Consider the following 7500-nt stretch of genomic DNA (forward strand, 5'->3'; position numbering starts at 1 on the left):
TCCTCCCTCTCTCTCTCCATATCTCCCTTCCTCCCTCTCTCTCCATATCTCCCTTCCTCCCTCTCTCTCTCCATATCTCCCTTCCTCCCCTCTCTCTCTCCATATCTCCCTTCCTCCCTCTCTCTCCATATCTCCCTTCCTCCCTCTCTCTCTCCATTGCCCCCCCCTCTCTCTCTCCATATCTCCCTTCCTCCCTCTCTCTCTCCATATCTCCCTTCCTCCCTCTCTGTCTCCATATCTCCATTCCTCCCTCTGTCTCCATATCTCCCTTCCTCCCTCTCTGTCTCCATATCTCCCTTCCTCCCTCTCTCTCTCCATATCTCCCTTCCTCCCTCTCTCTCTCCATATCTCCCTTCCTCCCTCTCTCTCCATTGCCCCCCCCCCCTCTCTCCATACAGTGGGGTATATTCTAGAATTCATCCATGATGTCATAATGATAGTTTAACCAGGTTTCTAGGATGTACAGTGGGGCAAAAAAGTAATTAGTCAGCCACCAATTGCGCAAGTTCTCCCACTTAAAAAGATGAGAGGCCTGTAATTTTCATCATAGGTTCACTTCAATTATGACAGACAAAATGAGAAGAAAAAAATCCAGAAAATCACATTGTAGGATTTTTAAATGAATTTATTTGCATATTATGGTGGAAAATAAGTATTTGGTCACCTACAAACAAGCAAGATTTCTGGTTCTCACAGACCTGAAACTTCTTCTTTAAGAGGCTCCTCTGTCCTCCACTCGTTACCTGTATTAATGGCACCTGTTTGAACTTGTTATCAGTAGAAAAGATACCTGTCCACAACCTCAAACAGTCACACTCCAAACTCCACTATGGCCAAGACCAAAGAGCTGTCAAAGGACAGCAGAAACCAAATTGTAGACCTGCACCAGGCTGGGAAGACTGGATCAGCAATAGCTTGGTTTGAGAAAATCAATTGTGGGAGCAATTATTAGTAAATGGAAGACATACAAGACCACTGATAATCTCCCTCGATCTGGGGCTCCACGCAAGATCTCACCCCGTGGGGTCAAAATGATCACAAGAACGGTGAGCAAAAATCCCAGAACCACACAGGGGGACCTAGTGAATGACTTGCAGAGAGCTGGGACCAAAGTAACAAAGCCTACCATCAGTAACACACTACACCGCCCGGGACTCAAATTCTGCAGTGCCAGACGTGTCCCCCTGCTTAAGCCACACATGTCCAGGCCCGTCTGAAGTTTGCAAGAGAGCATTTGGATGATCCACAAGAAGATTGTGAGAATGTCATATGGTCAGATGAAACCAAAATAGAACTTTTTGGTAAAAACTCAACTCGCCTCTCCCTATATTTCCATTCCTCCCTCTCTCCATTCCTCCCTCCTTCTCTCCATTCCTCCCTCCTTCTCTCCATTCCTCCCCTCTCTCCATTCCTCCCTCTCTCTCCATTCCTCCCTCCCTCTCTCCATTCCTCCCTCCCTCTCCATTCCTCCCTCCCTATCTCCATTCCTCCCTCCCTATCTCCATTCCTCCCTCTCTCTCCCCTCTCCATTCCTCCCTCCCTCTCTCCATTCCTCCTACCCCTCTCTCCATTCCTCCTACCCTCTCTCCATTCCTCCCTCCCTCTCTCCATTCCTCCCTCTCTCTCTCCATTCCTCCCTCTCTCTCTCCATTCCTCACTCTCCCTCTCTCCATTCCTCCCTCCCTCTCTCCATTCCTCCTACCCTCTCTCCATTCCTCTCTCCCTCTGTAGATTCCTCCCTCTCTCTCTCCATTCCTCCCCTCTCTCTCCATATCTCCATTCCTCCCTCTCTCCATTCCTCCCTCTCTCTCTCCATTCCTCCCTCTCTCTCCCCCTCTCCATTCCTCCCTCCCTCTCTCCATTCCTCCTACCCTCTCTCCATTCCTCCTACCCTCTCTCCATTCCTCCCTCCCTCTCTCCATTCCTCCTACCCTCTCTCCATTCCTCCTTCCCTCTCTCCATTCCTCCCTCCCTTTCTCCATTCCTCCATTCCTCCCTCTCTCCATTCCTCCTACCCTCTCTCCATTCCTCCCTCTCTCTCTCCATTCCTCCCTCTCTCTCTCCATTCCTCCCTCTCTCTCTCCATTCCTCCTACCCTCTCTCCATTCCTCCTACCCTCTCTCCATTCCTCCCTCCCTCTCTCCATTCCTCCTACCCTCTCTCCATTCCTCCTACCCTCTCTCCATTCCTCCCTCCCTTTCTCCATTCCTCCATTCCTCCCTCTCTCCATTCCTCCCTCTCTCTCCATTCCTCACTCTCCCTCTCTTCATTCCTCCCTCCCTCTCTCCATTCCTCCTACCCTCTCTCCATTTCCTCTCCCTCTGTAGATTCCTCCCCTCTCTCTCTCCATTCCTCCCTCTCTCTCTCCATATCTCCATTCCTCCCTCTCTCCATTCCTCCCTCTCTCTCCATATCTCCATTCCTCCCCCTCTCTCCATTCCTCCCTCTCTCTCCATTCCTCCCTCCCTCTCTCCATTACTCCCTCTCTCCATATCTCCATTCCTCCCTCCCTCTCTCCAATCCTCCCTCCCTCTCTCCATTCCTCCCCCTCTCTCCATTCCTCCCTCCTTCTCTACATTCCTCCCTCTCTCTCCATTCCTCCCTCCCTCTCTCCATTCCTCCCTCTCTCTCTCCATATCTCCATTCCTCCCTCTCTCCATTCCTCCCTCCCTCTCTCCATTCCCCCCTCCCTCTCTCCATTCCTCCCTCCCTCTCTCCATTCCTCCCTCCCTCTCTCCATTCCTCCCTCTCTCTCTCCATATCTCCATTCCTCCCTCCCTCTCTCCATTCCTCCCTCCCTCTGTCCATTCCTCCCCTCTCTCTCTCCATATCTCCATTCCTCCCTCCCTCTCTCCATTCCTCCCTCCCTCTCTCCATTCCTCCCTCCCTCTGTCCATTCCTCCCTCTCTCTCTCCATATCTCCATTCCTCCCTCCCTCTCTCCATTCCTCCCTCCCTCTGTCCATTCCTCCCTCTCTCTCTCCATATCTCCATTCCTCCTACCCTCTCTCCATTCCTCTCTCTCTCTCTCTCCATTCCTCCCTCCCTCTGTCCATTCCTCCCTCTCTCTCTCCATATCTCCATTCCTCTCTCCCTCTCTCCATTCCTCCCTCCCTCCATTCCTCCCTCTCTGTCTGGATTGTTCTATCAGTAACTTCTCTAACCCCAGATGTCCTCTCTTGTTCCATTCTCTAATCGTTCCTAGCAGGACAACCTTCCCCGATAACACACAACCCTCCAGTAGTATTCCCACCTCGTTCCCAACAACCCTCCCGTAGTATTCCCACCTCGTTCCCAACAACCCTCCCGTAGTATTCCCACCTCGTTCCCAACAACCCTCCCGTAGTATTCCCACCTCGTTCCCAACAACCCTCCCGTAGTATTCCCACCTTGTTCCCAACAACCCTCCCGTAGTATTCCCACCTCGTTCCCAACAACCCTCCCGTAGTATTCCCACCTCGTTCCCAACAACCCTCCCGTAGTATTCCCACCTTGTTCCCAACAACCCTCCCGTAGTATTCCCACCTCGTTCCCAACAACCCTCCCGTAGTATTCCCACCTCGTTCCCAACAACCCTCCCGTAGTATTCCCACCTCGTTCCCAACAACCCTCCCGTAGTATTCCCACCTCGTTCCCAACAACCCTCCCGTAGTATTCCCACCTCGTTCCCAACAACCCTCCCGTAGTATTCCCACCTCGTTCCCAACAACCCTCCCGTAGTATTCCCACCTTGTTCCCAACAACCCTCCCGTAGTATTCCCACCTCGTTCCCAACAACCCTCCCGTAGTATTCCCACCTCGTTCCCAACAACATTCCCGCAGTTTTCCCACCTTTCTCCAATGTCCCCTCAGGGAAAAATCACAGGGATAAGACAGGCACCAGGAGCGGGTTTGTGTGTTTGTGTTTCGTATATGTGTGTTTGTTAAATATTGATTATGTAGCCACTGATTAAATGGCTGTTAAATGAGCCTGACATTAATAAAGACAAGGTCAGCACTGTCCTGTTCTTCTGGCTGCTCTTGTTTCATGGGTTTGTCTAAAAGAACAGGAGAGGGTCAGTCAACAGGCTACTCTCTCTGTCCCTCCCTCCATCTCTCTCTCTCTCCCTCCCTCCCTCCGTCCATCTCTCTCTCTGTCTCTCTCTCTCTGTCTCTTTCTCTCTCTCTCTCTCTCTCTCGGTCTCGGTGTCTCTCTCTCTCTCTCTGTCTCTGTGTGTCTCTCTCTTTGTGTGTCTCTCTCTCGCTCTGTCTGTCTCGCTCTCTCTGTCTCTCTCTCCCTGTCTCTCTCTCTGTCTCTCTCTCCCTGTCTCTCTCTCTCTCTGTGTCTCTCTTTCTCTCTCTCTGTCTCTTGCTCTTTCTCTGTCTTGGTGTCTCTCTCTCTCTCTCTGTCTCTTGCTCTCTCTCTGTCTTGGTGTCTCTCTCTCTCTCTCTCTGTCTCTCTCTCTCTCTTTCTCTCTCTCTGTCTCTCTCTCTTTCTCTGTCTTGGTGTCTCTCTCTCTCTGTGTCTCTCTTTCTCTCTCTCTGTCTCTTGCTCTCTCTCTGTCTTGGTGTCTCTCTCTCTCTGTCTTGGTGTCTCTCTGTCTTGGTGTCTCTCTCTCTCTCTCTCTCTCTCTCTCTCTCTCTGTCTCTCTTTCTCTCTCTCTGTCTCTCTCTCTCTCTGTCTTGGTGTCTCTCTCTCTCTCTGTCTCTCTCTCTCTGTCTTGGTGTCTCTCTCTCTCTTTCTCTGTCTCTCTCTCTCTCTCTGTCTCTCTCTCTCTTTCTCTGTCTTGGTGTCTCTCTCTCCCTGTCTTGGTGTCTCTCTCTCTCTCTGTCTTGGTGTCTCTCTCTCTCTCTCTCTGTCTTGGTGTCTCTCTGTCTTGGTGTCTCTCTCTCTCTCTCTGTCTCTCTTTCTCTCTCTCTCTCTCTCTCTCTCTCTCTCTGTCTTGGTGTCTCTCTCTCTCTCTCTGTCTCTCTCTCTCTGTCTTGGTGTCTCTCTCTCTCTTTCTCTGTCTTGGTGTCTCTCTCTCTCTCTCTCTCTTTCTCTGTCTTGGTGTCTCTCTCTCTCTCTCTTTCTCTGTCTCTCTCTCTCTCTGTCTCTCTCTCTCTGTCTTGGTGTCTCTCTCTCTCTGTCTTGGTGTCTCTCTCTCTCTCTCTGTCTTAGTGTCTCTCTCTCTCTCTTTCTCTCTCTCTATCTGTGTCTGTGATAAAGCAGTGTTGACCCTTGCCCTCTCCCCTGTTGACCTCGTAAAGCATGAGAGATAATGGAATGTGCAGCGTGGCACATTAGGTCAATCAACTAATAACACACCTCAACACAGTTACAAACCCGACTCAGTTACACCAGCTCTGACGGCGTGGTGGAGAGGTGGTTTTGGAATAGTCCAAAATTCACCCAAATTATTGTGGGAAGCTTGTGGAAGGCTACCCGAAACGTTTGACCCAAGTTAAAGAATTTAAAGGCTATGCTACCAAATACTAATTTAGTGTATGTAAAACTTCTGACTCACTGGGAATGTGATGAAATAAATAAAAGCTGAAATAAATCATTCTCCCTACTATTATTCTGACATTTCACATTAAAATAAAGTGGTGATCCTAACTGACCCAAGACAGGGAATTTTTACTAGGATTAAATGTCAGGAATTGTGAAAAAACGGAGTTTAAATGTATTGAGCTAAAGTGTATGTTAACTTCCGACTTCAACTGTATTGTGACACAAAGGTTATCTCTATCTCCCTCATCTCTATCTCTCCCTCATCTCTCTCTCCCTCATCTCTCTCTCCATCATCTCTTCCTCACTCATCTCTCTCTCTCCCTCACACTATGAGTTCCAGGGGAGTTGTGTTGGATATCAGTCACATTGTGAGTTCCAGGGATATCAGTCACATTGTGAGTTCCAGGGATAACAGTCACATTGTGAGTTCCAGGGGAGTTGTGTTGGATATCAGTCACATTGTGAGTTCCAGGGATATCAGTCACATTGTGAGTTCCAGGGATATCAGTCACATTGTGAGTTCCAGGGATAACAGTCACATTGTGAGTTCCAGGGATAACAGTCACATTGTGAGTTCCAGGGATATCAGTCACATTGTGAGTTCCAGGGATAACAGTCACATTGTGAGTTCCAGGGATAACAGTCACATTGTGAGTTCCAGGGATAACAGTCACATTGTGAGTTCCAGGGATATCAGTCACATTGTGAGTTCCAGGGATATCAGTCACATTGTGAGTTCCAGGGATAACAGTCACATTGTGAGTTCCAGGGATAACAGTCACATTGTGAGTTCCAGGGATAACAGTCACATTGTGAGTTCCAGGGATATCAGTCACATTGTGAGTTCCAGGGATAACAGTCACATTGTGAGTTCCAGGGATATCAGTCACATTGTGAGTTCCAGGGATATCAGTCACATTGTGAGTTCCAGGGATATCAGTCACATTGTGAGTTCCAGGGATATCAGTCACATTGTGAGTTCCAGGGATAACAGTCACATTGTGAGTTCCAGGGATAACAGTCACATTGTGAGTTCCAGGGATATCAGTCACATTGTGGTCTGACCTTGTCTTTGTTAAGGTCATATTGTGGTTTTACTCTCTCAATTAAATACAATTCAATTCAAGAGGCGTTATTGGCATGGGAAACACAACTTTACATTGCCAAAGCAAGTGAAATGGTTTAACAAAAGTGAAATAAACAATTTTGATAATTAGCGGGTATCGGCCTAATTCATAGGATATTTTTGTCTAGTCAAAGGTTAAATAAATACTTTTTTGTGCAAAATTCTGCATGCAGAGTCTCAATTTGTTGTTTGTCCCATTCTCTGAAATCTTGGTTGGTGAGTGGGACCCCGACCTCACAACCTCTCTCTCTGTTTTTCTCTCTCCCTCTCTGTCTCTCTCTGTCTCTCGCTCTCTCCAGGACCCGAGGAGTAAACACAAGTTTAAGGTCCACACCTACTCCAGCCCTACGTTCTGTGACCACTGTGGATCCCTACTCTACGGGTTGATACACCAGGGCATGAGATGTGACCGTACGTAGTACTGTGTGTGTTGCAGTGAGACTGGACATATTGCTGTGTGTGTGTGTTGCAGTGAGACTGGACATATTGCTGTGTGTGTTGCAGTGAGACTGGACTTATTGCTGTGTGTGTGTGTTGCAGTGAGACTGGACTTATTGCTGTGTGTGTGTGTTGCAGTGAGACTGGACTTATTGCTGTGTGTGTGTGTTGCAGTGAGACTGGACATATTGCTGTGTGTGTGTGTTGCAGTGAGACTGGACATATTGCTGTGTGTGTGTGTGTGTGTGTGTGTGTGTGTGTGTGTGTGTGTGTGTGTGTGTGTGTGTGTGTGTGTGTGTGTGTGTGTGTGTGTGTGTGTGTGTGTGTGTGTGTGTGTGTGTGTGTGTGTGTGTGTGTGTGTGTGTGTGTGTGTGTGTGTGTGTGTGTGTGTGTGTGTGTGTGTGTGTGTGTGTGTGTGTGTGTAACCCCAGTAACCAGTAACAGTAGCTGCTTTATGTGACACC

General features: G+C 48.8%; 1 long non-coding RNA gene across 1 annotated transcript in view; it reads left to right on the plus strand.

Annotated features, from left to right (window-relative positions):
- Positions 1-7500, plus strand: part of LOC135529015 (uncharacterized) — a 12973-nt gene that overhangs the window by 2798 nt on the left and 2675 nt on the right. Inside the window, exon 2 of the long non-coding RNA XR_010453628.1 lies at positions 6898-7009. This is a non-coding gene — a long non-coding RNA (uncharacterized LOC135529015). The remainder of the gene's footprint in view (positions 1-6897; positions 7010-7500) is intronic.

This window comes from Oncorhynchus masou, unplaced genomic scaffold (assembly GCF_036934945.1).
Source record: "Oncorhynchus masou masou isolate Uvic2021 unplaced genomic scaffold, UVic_Omas_1.1 unplaced_scaffold_1077, whole genome shotgun sequence".
In the NCBI taxonomy this organism is placed as follows: Eukaryota; Metazoa; Chordata; class Actinopteri; order Salmoniformes; family Salmonidae; genus Oncorhynchus; species Oncorhynchus masou.